The following is a 14,574-nucleotide window of genomic DNA, read 5'->3' on the forward strand; positions in this document are numbered from 1 at the left end:
ACAGGAACAGACCCTTCGGCCCTCCAAGCCTGTACTGGTCATGAGACCAACCTTTGCCAAAACCCTCAGCTGTTCCTTGTGCCGTATCCCTCTATACCCATCCTATCCATGTGTTTGTCAAGATGCCTTTTGAATGCTGTCAATGAATCTGCTTCCACAACCTTCCCTGGCAATGCGTTCCAGGCACTCACCACCCTGTGCGTAAAAAAAAAAAAAACCTGCCTCGCACATCTCCTCTAAACGTTGCCCCACGGACCTCAAACCTATGCCCCCCGGTGACTGACCCCTCCAACCTGGGAAAGCATGCCTGCCCATCCACTCTATCCATGCCCCTAACCATGGTCCTCTTGTCGGAGAATCTAGAACTAGTTTAAGAATACTGTTTAAGAATAAGAGATTGCCCATTTGAGACAGAGATGAGGAGATTTTTTTCTCAGAGGGTTGTGAGTCTTTGGAACCCTTCCTTAAAAGGCGGTGTAAGCAGAGTCTTCTCAGGCAAAGTGAGATTGATTCTTGATTAACAAGGGGGTGAAAGGTTATTGGGGGTAGGCAGGAATGTGAGCTTGAAGTTACATTCAGCTCAGCCATTGAATGGTGGAGCAGGCTCGAATGGTCCATTGGCTTATCCTGCTCTGAATTTGTACGTTCATGGTCTTCCATTCTTCCATTTGATGCAAATGTGCTAATCACGTGACAACGGTTGGTAAAACAATAATGTGAGCTCTTTATTTGAAGATCAGACAATGTACAAATAATGTCAACTTGGAGGCAAAGTACACATGTCTGACTTCTACCATCTGCTGCTGCAGACTGAATACAGGGGACTATTACATCAAATCTTATCTCGGTTGTAAGTGACTGACAACAGTTTAAGATACGCTTCCATGAATTATGTGCAGATCATATCACAACATACAGCAAATATAAAGCATTATTTTCCACTTAACATACTGGTTCCAAAAATACAGACCTTGGGACAAATTGTAAGATATCAATCCATAATGGCGATCTGCTTACTGATCCTTCTGATGCTGTGTATGCTATGTTCCCGAAATCCTGGCACCCTCCTCAGCCTTCATGTTGTGTACGGCTCAGACAGTAAATATGATTAAATTGGACAACTTTGTGTCTTTCAGTCCATGTTGAGATTTAATTTGGCTTTGGTTCATCCAATGTGTATGTAATATTTTTGTTTTCTTTGTTAAATGCTGTGTCTTTTGTGTATTCATCTTTCAATTGATTTTTCATTCTTTTTTTCTCATTGCGTTATTTGTTTCCAGTTAGAGCATGTGCTTTTTCTCTCGCTGTACCGGGAAGTTTGTTTGCTTTAATTATGTTTGTAAAATGTCCCCATGAGCTGATACCACCAAGAAGGGTCAGAAATATTGGGCGTGATTGTCCCACCACATTGCGCCTGGTGCAGCAGGTGACTTCCAGAATCCAGGAGAATACGGCCTCAAATAGGCCACATGTATTTGAATGAACACATCATTACCTGGATCACGTCAGCGAGTGTGTTATCCAGATCGTGCCAGAGGCCATGGGTCGGGTGACTCGTGAAGCACGATTTGCTTGGGCGGATGTTAAAGATCCCGTGACAATATTTTGAAGAAGAGTCCGAGAATTATACCCCTGGTATCCCAGGCCTCAGAGGAAGAACCATTTTTTAAAAATAAAAATTTAGAGCATCCAATTCATTTTCTCCCAATTAAGGGGCAATTTATCAAGGCCAATCCACCTACCCTGCACACTTTTGGGTTGTGGGGGTGAAACCCACGCAGACACGGGGAGAATGTGCAAACTTCACACAGACAGTGACCCAGAGCCGGGATAGAACCTGGGACCTCGGCGCCGTGAGGCCGCAGTGCTAACCCACTGCACCACCGTGCTGCCCTCTCTGAGGGAGAATCATAAGGACTCGAAGCGTTAAATTTGGGCGCAATCTACCGGCCATGTCGGGCCCAAAAGGCAGCATGGCACAACCGGTAGATGCCAGGAGATCCCTCTTCTGGGATCCACCCAGCTCGCCATGCCTCATGAAATCTAATGCGATCTCGCGAAACATCACGATCTGAATCCCGCCCATTGTGGGCAGGATCACTTTTTTGAAAATCTTCATATTAGAGTGAAACAGCTATTCTCATTCTAATATGCGCTTCCTTAATCTACCCGAGGCGTTGGGAATCTTAACCCCTTCACCTTGGAGACCTCTGGAAAGCGCTGTTCAGTTCCGGTTCCCACAAACAGGGATGGCACTTGTGAGGATCCTCCAGATCAGAGGCCCCAGGTGCTTGCCAAGGGCAGTGGCAGGCTGGGAGTGCCAAGGTGCCAGATTGGCGTTTTTCCTGCAGCAGGGATCGGTCTCGGGGGTGCCCAGTACCTGTGAGGTGGGGTGCAGGGGAGGGGGTGGCGAGGATCCCCTTATAGATTTATTGGGGGGTTGCGTCAGGGGTTGAGAGCTCGGAACGCCTTAAGAATAGCATTCCGATCTCTTCCTGCACTGAGGTATTCCAGCGAGAGGAGCGCCTCAGTGCAGGAAACGGGACTAACTGCGGCCCAGGCGGGTCCCGAATTAAACAGAGTCCTGGTAGATAGTGTGATGTTTCTCGGCACTGCGAGTGCTGGGAAACACCCGGCTAAACGCGCTCGTCACGGGACTCTGTTCCAGTTTGGTTAGATCGTGCCCATTGTTTTTCTCTCTCCACAGGTGCTACCAGACCTGCTGAGTTTTTCGGCGCATTTTTTAATTTCAGTTATCCCTGGTATCTTGGACAATATTTATTCCTCATTCAACACCACCAAAAGCAGATTATCTGACCATTGTCACACTGCTGTTTCAGGGAATTTGCCGAGCGCTAATTAGCCGCCACATTTCCGACAACAGTGGCTACACATCAAAAAGTACTTTATTGGTGGGAAAGCACTTTGAGACCTTTGGTGGTGATAAAACGTTTCATATAAATGCATGACTTTCTTTTTTCCCCTTCGATCTTTTTGTTCCTGGTTACCTCAGACCTGATGTTGCCAGTGAACATTGAGATGGAGTGCACCACCTCGAGAACATGTTTAAATGTCCGTTACTGATGGGAGACTGGAAGCCAATTGGCATTGCATCGATTTTGATAGTTTCAACATTTCATTGACAAAGAATTATTCATCCAGTTCTGGTGTAAAGTCATTCAGTTCAAATTTTAATAAGAATGCAGGGACACCTCTCAGGTAGCTCAGCAGCTTCAGTCAAACTTCAGCCTCATTCTGAAGCAACCTATATCCAGAAGTTATTCAAACTACTTTTAATTCACATTTCTTTTCAATCGCCTTTTCTTCCCAACTGGCTGATTCTTAACTATTCTTCATGAGTACTTGTGTTCATCTAATTATAATAATATTTATTCTTGTCACAAGTAGGCTTACATTAACACTGCAATGAAGTTACTGTGAATATCCCCCAGTCGCCACACTCCAGCGCCTGTTCAGGTACACAGAGGGAGAATTCAGAGGGCGAGATTCTCTGACCCCCCCACCGGGTCAGAGAATCCCTGGTGGGAGGCTCAAATCCTGCCCCGCTGCAGGCTGCCGTATTCTTCTGCGCCGTTTTCCGGGCGGGGGCGTGATCGACGCCACGCCGGTCGGGGGCCGTTGACAGCGGCCCCCTCCCGGCCCTGATATGCGGAGCGTCCGTCCATTTTTGGCCAGTCCCGCCAGCGTGAATCATTCACCTCATGCACCGGCGGGACCTGGCAGGTGAGTATGCGTGGGCGGTGCTCGAGGGGGGGCAGGGGGATCCGACCCCGCGGGGCCCCCCATGGTGGCCTGGCCCGCGATCCGGGCCCACCGATCTGCGGGTGAGCTTGTTCCGCGGGGGCACTTCTTCCTTCCACGCCGGGCCCCCGTAGGGCTCCGCCATATTGCCTGGGGGCCGGTGCGGAGAAGAGAACCCCCCGTACATGCGTGAGAATACGCCGGCAATGCCGCGCATGCGCGAACTCGCACCATCCCTTCGGCGCCGGCTGGAGCGGCGCCAACCCCACCGGCATCAACCTAGCCCCCTAGAAAGGTGAGAATCCCTCACCTTGGGGGGCCGTTGACGCCAGAGTCGTTGGCGCCGGTTTTCCCACCGACGTGGGGACTTAGTGCCCAGAAGGGAGGATCCGGGACAGATTGTCCAATTCATCTTATAGCACGTTTTCAGGACTTGTGGGAGGAAACCGGAGCACCCGATGGAAACCCACGCAGACACGGGGAGAACATGCAGACTCCGTGCAGACAGTGTCCCAAGCCAGGAATCGAACCTGGTAACCTGGCGCTGTGAAGTAACTAACCACAATCTAGCATTTCACCAAACATTTGTGTTTTCTGTCTGCTATTGTTTGTGTTTTTTTTTAGTCAGTTCATTGGTGTGGGCATTACTGTCAAGCCCCAAATTTGTTACCTATTCCGAATTGCTTTTTCAAGAGATGACAGTGAGCTACCTCTTGAACTGCATGTGATGTAGGTTTAATCAGGACATGGGGAGTCCACATCGAATAAAAATAAGAATAACGTTTTTTTCCAAAGACTATGGGCGAAATTCTCCGTTATCGGCGCAAATCCGACTTGCGTCATGTTGGAAAAATGGGTCGAAAGTCTCCGGCCCGAAATGGGCTAGCAGCGACGTAACGGGATCCGTGCTTGCGCAGTGGTTGATGCCGTGCAGCGTCATACGCGCCGCATGGTGTGACGGCTCATAAGGCCGCACTGCTCCCCGCCACCCGACCGGAACACCCGACCGGAACACCCGACCGGAACACCCGACTGGGTGGCTAGTCGCCGCTCAGCCCCGAGGTTTGAGTCACGGGATGTGGAGGCGCTCCTGGACGCAGTGGAGCAGAGGAGGGACGCCCTGTATCCCGGGCACAGCCGCAGAGTTGCCCAACGCCACAGCCGATGTCTGTGGAGGGAAGTGGCAGAGGCCGTCACCGCTGTGGCCCTGACACCACGGACAGGCACCCAGTGCCACAAGAAGGTGAACGACCTCGTCAGAGCAGGCAGGGTGAGCCTCCCCCATATCCCCCCCCTCCCCCATATCCCCCCCTCCCCCATATCCCCCCCTCCCCCATATCCCCGCCCTCCCCCATATCCCCAAGTGAATCCAGCCCTAACCTTAACCTCTGCAATGCACGTGCAACCGATGGCGTGCATTCATATACCTGCCGAACAGTGTTGCCTTTTACCCCTGCCACCCCCCCCCCCCCCCCCCCCCCCCCCCCCCCCACAGGAGAAGCGCGCACACAACAATAGGGAGCATGTGAGGACTGGAGGAGGCCCCGCTGATGAGAGGCCACTGACCGAACACGAGGAAAGGGCCCTGGAACTGGCTGGCGGACCTGAGGACCGGGAGGTTGCTGATGCAGAGGTCAGGGGCGTACTAGCAAGTGAGCCACCGACAGCCCGTCCCCATATCCCCCCTCCCCTATATCCCCCTCCCCCACATCACCTGATCACTGCCTGCGTGTCTAACCATGCATGCTTCATTGTGTATCACAGGACCAAACGTCCAGGCACCCATCCCCGCAGATGCAGACCGCCCGCAGGATGCCCCTCGGAGGCCACGGGAGACAGAGAGACCCGGACCCTCTAGCATGCGACGCCCGCAGGATGCCCCTCGGAGCCCACGGGAGACAGAGTGACCCGGACGCTCTAGCATGCGACGCCCGCAGGATGCCCCTCGGAGGCCACGGGAGACAGAGAAACCCGGACCCTCTAGCATGCGACGCCCGCAGAATGCCCCTCGCACACCATGGGAGACGGAGAGACCTGGAGCAACAGGGAGATGACACCCCCGACACGTGCGGGAGCGACCACCCAGCGACGAGGGGGGCAGCCACAGGCCCCCGTCACATCCGAGCCAGGACACCACTACCCAGGACACCACTACCCAGGACACCACTACCCAGGACACCACTACCCAGGACACCACTACCTGGGACAGCACTGCCCAGGACACCCCTACCCGGGACAGCACTACCCAGGAAGACGAAATACCGGACAGTGACTCAGAGTGGATGGGTGGAGAAGAACTCCCACCCCAAAGTGCCATGGACTCAGAGTGGGACGAAGAGCACGACACAACGCCACTGCTGTCACCAACACCCTCCACCATCGCAGAAACACTCACCTCGGTTGGGCACTTTAGTGATGAGGCGTCTGGTACACTCACTGGTGCGCACAACACAGCCGTCCCGGTACAGCAGGTAGAGGTAGGAGCAGCAGAGGGGCCGGGCGGTCGGAGGGCAGCCCAGCCCAAGTGAACATCTGCCGCCCAGATGGATCCCGGGTTCCTGGAGTTTCCACACCCACACATAGATCCGATGCAACCACCGACCCGGAGACGAGCGAAGAGGGTGACGGCCGTCTTGCGGCGGCTGCAGTCGCAGGTGGAGGAGTCCACCCGCGTCCAGGAGCTGGAAGTGGTGCCGGTCATACGTGCCACCCAGGCCGAAACCGCACGGGTGGCGTCCGCGGTGGAGGCAATGGGTGCGACGGTGTCAGACATGGGGAACGGTTTGCGAGGCCTGGGGCTTTCCGTGTAGGCGGCGTCTGTGGCCCAGGACATGGCTGCCCTCTCACAGGAGGCCATGAGCCAGTGCCAGCGCCAGATGGCAGAGGCGCTCAACACCATAGCCCAGTCTCTGCAGGCCATGGCCCAGTCTCTGCAGGCCATGGCCCAGTCTCTGCAGGCCATGGCCCAGTCTCTGCAGGCCATGGCCCAGTCTCTGCAGGCCATGGCCCAGTCTCTGCAGGCCATCGCTGAGGGCATCGGCGCCAGTGGCCATGTGCGAGCCGGCGTCGCACTGTCACAGACAGGGTTTGCCAACCCCCTGGGCTCCATGGCTGCAAACCTGCAGACCCCTGTCGATACCAGCATGGGCCTCCAGGACTGGCAGCGCCAGATGTCGGGGGGCATCGGATGGCCAGTCCGTTCGCATTCCCCACCCATGTAGAGGCCTGGGGGTCATCGGGCACCCCGAGGGAGGAGGAGGTGGTGCGGTCCGTCCCGGCTCCCCTGTAGGGGAGGTCCGGGAACACCGCGACACCTCGGACTCCCCCCCCCCCCCCTTCCGTCCCAGGTGCATCGGGTGGTCAACGGGCTGGACAGGCTGGCAGCTCGCCATCCCAGTCGCCCGGTCCGCAGCCTGGCCCATCTAGGCCAGGACGCCCCAGGAAACGGCCGCCAAAGGGATCCAGTGTCAGAGGGCAGGAATCACAGGAGTCCACCTCCAGTTCTGCTGTACCGTCTGGGGAACCACGTAGACGTAGTCAACGGGCCCGTAAGGCCAAACAATTAGACACTGAGTAAGTTGGCACAGGTGCAGGGCACAGATGAGTTTTAGGAGCTAGGGCACGTGCATGAACTGGTTTGGTTATTAAAGTCAATGTTACACCTACAGAAGCTGCCTTTGTGCTCTGTCCAAACCGTGCGGGGGTGTCATGTACGTTGAGCGCAAGTGTGTGTGTGTGTGAGGGGTGGTCTTACCTCAGCCCCAGGTGAGTCTGTCCCGTTCCCCCTGGGCCGCCATCAACATCCCCCCCGGGCAGAGGACGGGACCGTGCGCTGCAGTGTCACAGCCGCATGCAGGGATGGTCCGGGTGGATGGGTGGTACTGTGGCCATGGGTCAGACATAGTCCAACGATGTGGAGCCAGGGGCTCACCGCAGAGCGGGTTGTCATCATCCTCCATGGCCTGCAATAGACACGCGTCCACCCGCAACTGTGAGCCCGGCCCGTTGTGCCGCAGGTGGATCGGCAATGGGGGGGGTGGTGTGCATGCGGGTGGGATGGGTGGGGTTGGGGAGGGGGGTGAGGGTGCTGGGTGGGTGGATGGGTGGGGGGTGTGGGTGGTCGGCTGTTGCCATGGTGTGCGGTCTGTGGCCATACTACCCGATTCCCACAACCATCTAGTCAGTGAAGCGGGCGGCTATCAGTCTGTCCCGTGCCCGCTGGGCCAGCCGGTAACGGTGGACAGCCACCCGCCTGTGTCTACCCCGTCTGCCCTGACCATTACGCCCATCCCCCTCATCTGGGGAGGACTGCGCCTCTTCCTGCTGCTCCTCCACTCCGCCCTCCTCTGCCTGCGGCACATCGCCCCTCTGCTGGGCTATGTTGTGCAGGACGCAGCACACCACAATGATGCGGCCGACCCTATCTGACCGATACTGGAGGGCGCCCCCAGAGAGGTCCAGGCACCTGAAACGCATCTTCAGCACGCCACAGCACCTCTCTATCACTCCCCTTGTCGCTACATGGGCATCATTGTAGCGGTTCTCCGCCTCATTGCGTGGCCTCCATATAGGCGTCATCAGCCACGATCGCAATGGGTACCCCCTGTTGCCCAGCAACCAGCCCCTCAGCTGAGGATGGCGTCCCTCGTACATGCTGGGGCTGGATGACCGCGACAACACGTATGAGTCGTGTACACTGCCTGGGTAACGGGCGCAGACTTGCAGGATCATCATGTGGTGGTCGCAGACCACCTGTATGTTCATCGAATAGGTCCCCTTCCTATTGGTGAACACGGCCCTGTTATCTGCAGGTGGCCGCACGGCGACGTGCATCCCATCAATCGCACCCTGGAGCATGGGGAACCCGGCCACGGCAGAGAAGCCCACGGCCCGGGCATCTTGGCTGGCCCGGTCCACGGGGAAGCGGATGTAGCGGTGCGCCATGGCATATAGGGCATCTGTCACTGCCCGGATGCACCGATGCACCGATGTCTGCGATATGCCGGACAGGTCCCCACTCGGTGCCTGGAATGACCCCGTTGCATAAAAGTTCAGGGCCACCGTAACCTTGATGGACACGGGGAGAGGGTGTCCCCTGCCAGTGCCACCCGGTGACAGGTGTGCCAGCAGGTGGCAGATGTGTGCCACGGTTTCCCGCATCCGGAGTCTCCTCCTGCAGTCCCGGTCCGTGAGGTCCTGGTATGACTGCCGGGGCCGATACACACGGAGCGCCCTCGGGTGCCTCCGTTGCTGTGGGGCCGCGACGTCCTCCTCCCCCTCCTCGTCCTGTCGGTCAGGTGTCCCTCCAGCCTGGGCGGCTGCCGCCTGCCCCTCTCCTGCACCGCCTCTCTGGCACGCTCCTCCTCCTCCTCCTCCTCCTCATCCAGGGCAACATGGACATTAGCGGCTGCCGCCACGGCGGCCAGCATCGCTGGATGATCGGAAAACATGACGGCCTGGGGGGGGGAACGACGACATGTTATCATTGCCCATATCCCCTCCTTCCCCCCAGCCAGGTGGCATGGACCGCATGGGTCCAACTGTTGGAGGCTGGCACCTGGCCAGGTGGACCAACTCACTTGCCCTCGCACCCCCCCCTCCCCGGCACGGACCCCCCCCATCCCCCTCCCCGGCACAGATCCCCCATCTCCCTCCCCGGCATGGACCCCCAATCCCCCTCCCCGGCCCGGACCCCCCCATCCCCCTCCCCGGCACAGACCCCCCCCATCCCCCTCCCCGGCACGGACCCCACCAACCTCCTCCCCGGCACGGACCCCACCAACCTCCCCGGCACGGACCCCCCATTCCCCTCCCCGGCACGGACCCCCCATTCCCCTCCCCGGCACGGACCCCCCCCCCATCCCCCTCCCCGGCACGGACCCCCCCCAACCTCCCCGGCACGGATCCCAACCACCTCCTCCCCGGTACGGACCCCAACCGCCTCCCCGGCACGGACCCCCCATCCCCCTCCCCGGCACGGACCCCCCCAACCTCCTCCCCGGCACGGACCCCAACCTCCTCCCCAGCACGGACCCCCCCATCCTCCTCCCCGGCACGGACCCCCCTCCCGGCACTCCCCCGGAGCCCAGCACACTCTAACCACCCCCCCCCCCGCCGCACACACACACACACACACACACACAACCGGAGACACACCTCTCCCCACACATTCAGACTGCGGCCACGCCATCGCCTGCCCAGCGGTCAACCCCCCAGGCCGTCACTCACCTCCACGCTGGTCGGCGTGAACCTGGAGCACAGGTTCACGCCGATGAAAAGGAGGTTTGATTTACGTCGACGTGAACAGTCATCACGTCGACGGGACTTCGGCCCATCCGGAAGGGAGAATATCGGCAGGCCGAAAATCGGCTGCCTTGCGCAGACCCGTGCCATTCTCCGAAGTCAGCGGCGCCATTAACGGCCCGCCGACTTTTCTCCCTTCGGAGACTTCGTCAACCGGCGGGGGCAGGATTCACGGCGGCCAACAATATATGACGCCCTATATTTCCACTTTCCGGCAGACCCCTAGCGGGTTCCTGCTTGGTCGGTGCCTTACTGGCCGACATTATATACATCGGGTAATTGAGGTACCCCACCCTCAGCAGGGGAGGTCGTACTCTGCAAGGAGCATGGGGAAGGCAAGCATTTCCACCCCATAGGTTCTGTGTGGGATACTACAGGAGGGAAAGCTGCAGTGCTGTCACTGAAGGGTGTTCCAATTTTCTGACCCAGTGATGGTGATTTTGATCCAATGTATTTCCAAGTCAGGGTGATGTATGACTTGGAAGGGAACTTGAAGGTGGAGGTGTTCCCTTGTGCCTGATACCCTTATTCTTCAAGACAGTTTTCTTTATGTCTTGGCTGACATTCGGCCTTTGAATAGTTACGGATGAAATTTAATGTAGCGAAGTGCAAAATGGTAGCATTTCAGTTTCGAGGATGAGGAGAGGCGGTATGAGCTAAAGGATAAAATTCAGTGAGATCTGGGGATCAGGGCAGTTTGAGAAAGTACTTATATTGAATAAAAATATTTTTAAGTAAAAGAGAAAGTACTGATCATAGTTTATTGTATCCTGGGGCGTCATTCTCCGCCGGCGGGAGTCTCCGTTCTGCAGGCACCGGGGGGTTTCCCGACGGCGTGGGGCTGCCCCACAATGGGAAACCCCATTGACCGGCCGGTGTTACGGCGACTCCCGCCGGCCGGTCGACGCAGAAATGTGCGGGACGGGTAGGAGAATTTCGCCCCAGATCTTTTAAAATGGAGACCAGGGGCGTCATTCTCCGCCGGCGGGAGTCTCCGTTCTGCCGGCGCCTGGGGGTTTCCCGACGGCGTGGGGGTGCCCCACAATGGGAAACCCCATTGACCGGCCGGTGTTATGGAGACTCCCGCCGGCCGGTCGGCGCAGAAATGTGGCGGGGCGGGTAGGAGAATTTCGCCCAAGGTGTACAACTGCAAGGAAATTATGATACACCTTCATGACATACTGATTTAACATCAACCAGAGTATTATGTCCAATTCAGGCATTAAACTTTAGGAAGGATATGGGAGAGGTGCAGAAAATATTCAAGACAATGGGGCGGGATTTTCTGAGCCTCTGCGCCGTAATCGCGCCCGGCGCGAGGGTGGAGAATGGGTCATCGACGCGCCGTCGGTCGGAGGCCATTGAAAGAGGCCCCGCGGCGATTCTCCGCCGGCAACTGGCCGAGTTCCCGCCGGCATGGTTCACTCATGGTTCCAACTGGCGGGCACTCGCGAGTGGCGGCTGCGGACACAGTCCACGGCCACCCTGGTGGGGGGGCGGGGGGGGGGGGGGTGGAGGGATCCGTCACCAGGGGAGACCTCCAGGAAGGCCAGGCTCACGATCGAGGGCCCCCTGTCATCTGGACTTGAAATTTGAGCTCTTTTCTCTCCCTACAGATGCTGCCAGACCTGCTGAGATTTTCCAGCATTTTCTCTTTGGTTTCAGATTCCAGCATCTGCAGGAATTTGCTTTTAACAAGAAATCAGAGATGCATATGGCAAAGGGACATTTGTGATTATGGATGATTTTAATCTGCATATAAATTGGGTGACTCAAATTAGTCACAGTACAGTTGAGGAGGAATTTCTGGAGTGTATATGGGATGGTTTTCTGGACCAGTATGATGTGGAACCAACAAGGGAATAAGCCATCTTGGACTGGGTGTGGTGCAATGAGAAAGGATTAGTTGGCAATCTGGTTGTGAGAGAACCCTTGGGGATGAGAGACCATAATATGGTAGAATTCTTTATCAAGGTGAATAGTGAGGCAGTTGACTCTGAGAGCAAGGTCCTGAACCTCAATAAAAGGTTGATGGTATGAGGCATGAGCTGGCAATGATAGACTGGGAAACATTACTGAAAGGAAGGACAGCGGACAGGCAATGGCACTCAAGGAATGAATAGATGAACTCCAAAAGTTGTGTATTCTTATTTGGCTCAAGAGTAGACAGGGAACTGTGGCCAAACCATGGCCAACAAGGGAAATTAGAGATAGTATTAAATTCAAGGAAGAGACATACAAATGAGCAAGAAAAAGCAATAGACCTGAGGGGCGTCATTCTCCACCGGCGGGAGTCTCCGTTCTGCCGGCGCCCGGGGGTTTCCCGATGGCATGGGGGTGCCCCACAATGGGAAACCCCATTGACTGGCCGGTGTTACGGAGACTCCCGCCGGCCGGTCGGCGCAGAAATGTGGCGGGGCAGGTAGGAGAATTTCGCCCGAGGATTGGGAACAGTTTAAAATTCTGCAAAGACAGATCAAGGAATTGATTAAGAAGGGGAAAATACAATTTGAAAATACTAACGGGGAACATAAAAACTGACTGTAAAAGTTTCTGTCGGAAGGTAAAAAGAGAAAATATTAATAAAAATTAATGTAGGCCCCTCACAGTCAGAAACAGGGGAATTCATAACAGTGAACAAAGAAATGGCTGAGGAACTAAATTTGTATTTTGCTTCTGTCTTCACAAAGGAAGACATGAATAATGTACCGGAAGTGCTGAGAAGCACAGGTTTTAGTGAGGAGCTAAAGGAAATTAGTATAAGTAAAGAAATAGTTTGGGGGAAATTAATGGGATTGAAGGCGGACAAATCTCCAGGGCCTGATAATCTTCAACCCAGATGGTAGATCCATTGGTGTTCATTTTCCAAAATTCTTTGGATTCTGGAATGGTTCCTACAGATTGGAGTGTAGTGAATGTAACACCCTTAAGAGAGAAAACTGGGAACTATAGACCAGTGAGCCTAACGTCCATAGTAGGGAAGTTGCTGGAGTCCATTATCAAGGGTTTCATAGCACAGCATTTGGAAAGCAGTGGAGCAATCAGACAAAGTCAGCATGGATTTATGAAAGGAAAATAATGCTTGACAAATCTACTCGAGTTCCTTGAAGATGACTAGGTAGAACAGGTGGATGTGGTTTATTTCGACTTTCAGAAGGCTTTTGACAAGGTCTCACACAGCAGATTAATACATAAAGTTAAACCGCAATGTTAAACGGGTAATGTTTTGAGATGGATAGAAAGCTGGTTAGCAGATAGGAAGCAAAAAGTTGGAATAAATGGGTCTTTTTCTGATTGTCAGGCAGTGAATAGTAGGCTACCACAGGGATCTGTGCTATGATCCCAACTGTTCACATTATATATTAATGATTTGAAAAATGAAATGAAAATCGCTTACTGTCACAAGTAGACTTCAATGAAGTTACTGTGAAAAACCCCTAGTCGCCACATTCCGGCGCCTGTTCAGGGAGGCTGGTACGGGATTTGGATGAGGGAACTAAATGTATTATCTCCACATTCGCAGATATACAAGTTGAGTGGGAGGGTGAGCTGTGAGGAGGATGCAGAGATGCTTCAGCGGGATTTGGACAGGCTGAGTGAGTGCGCACATGCATGGCAGATACAGTATATTGTGGATAAATATGAGGTTATCCGCTTTGGTCGCAAAAGTAGGAAGACAGCTTATTAGTTGAATAGGTGTAAATTGAGAGAGGTAGAATCTCAGTAAGACCTTGGTGTCCTCATGCACCGGTCGCTGAAAGCAAGCGCACAGGTACAGCAGTAAAGAAGGCAAATGGTATTTTGGCCTTCATAGCGAGATGATGAGAGTATAGGAATAGAGATGTTTTACTGTAATTGTATAAGGCATTGGTGAGACCACACCTGGAGTGTTGTGTGCAGTTTTGTTGTCCTTATCTGAGGAAGGATATTCTTGCTACGGAGGGAGTGCAACAAAGGTTTACCAGGCTGATTTCTGGGATGGCAGGACTGCCATATGAGGGGAGAATAAATTGGTTCGGAGTGTATTCATTGGTGTTTGGAAGAGTGAGAAGGGATCTCATGGAAACATACAAAATTCTACCAGGATTAGACAGGGTATATTCAGAAAGAATGTTCCCGGTGGTGGGGGTGTCCAGAACTAGGGGTCATAGCTTGAGGATCAGAGGTAAACCTTTTAGGATTGAGGTGAGGAGAAATTCCTTCACCCAGAAGAAATCCTGTCGAATTCACGACCACAGAAAGTAGTTGAGGCCAAATCATTGTGCGATTTCAAGAAGGCATGAGATATTGCTCTTGGGGCTGAAGGGATCAAGGGATATTGGGGGGAAGGCAGGATCAGGGTATCGAACTTGATGATCAGCCATGGTCATAGTGAATGGCGGAGTAGGTACGAAGGGCCAATTGGCCTCCTCCTGCTTCTATTTTCAATGTTTCTATGTTTCTCAAAAACATTATTGAAATAATACTTGCGAAGTGAACAGGTGCTGGCCACAAATGGGGGCTTTTGGC

At 54.6% G+C, this 14,574-nt stretch overlaps 1 long non-coding RNA gene across 1 annotated transcript in view; it reads left to right on the forward strand.

Annotated features, from left to right (window-relative positions):
• The window catches only part of LOC140396736 (uncharacterized), a 178,745-nt gene that overhangs the window by 97,433 nt on the left and 66,738 nt on the right, over positions 1 to 14,574 (forward strand). The gene's annotated exons all lie outside the window — the stretch shown is intronic.

This window comes from Scyliorhinus torazame, chromosome 20 (assembly GCF_047496885.1).
Source record: "Scyliorhinus torazame isolate Kashiwa2021f chromosome 20, sScyTor2.1, whole genome shotgun sequence".
In the NCBI taxonomy this organism is placed as follows: Eukaryota; Metazoa; Chordata; class Chondrichthyes; order Carcharhiniformes; family Scyliorhinidae; genus Scyliorhinus; species Scyliorhinus torazame.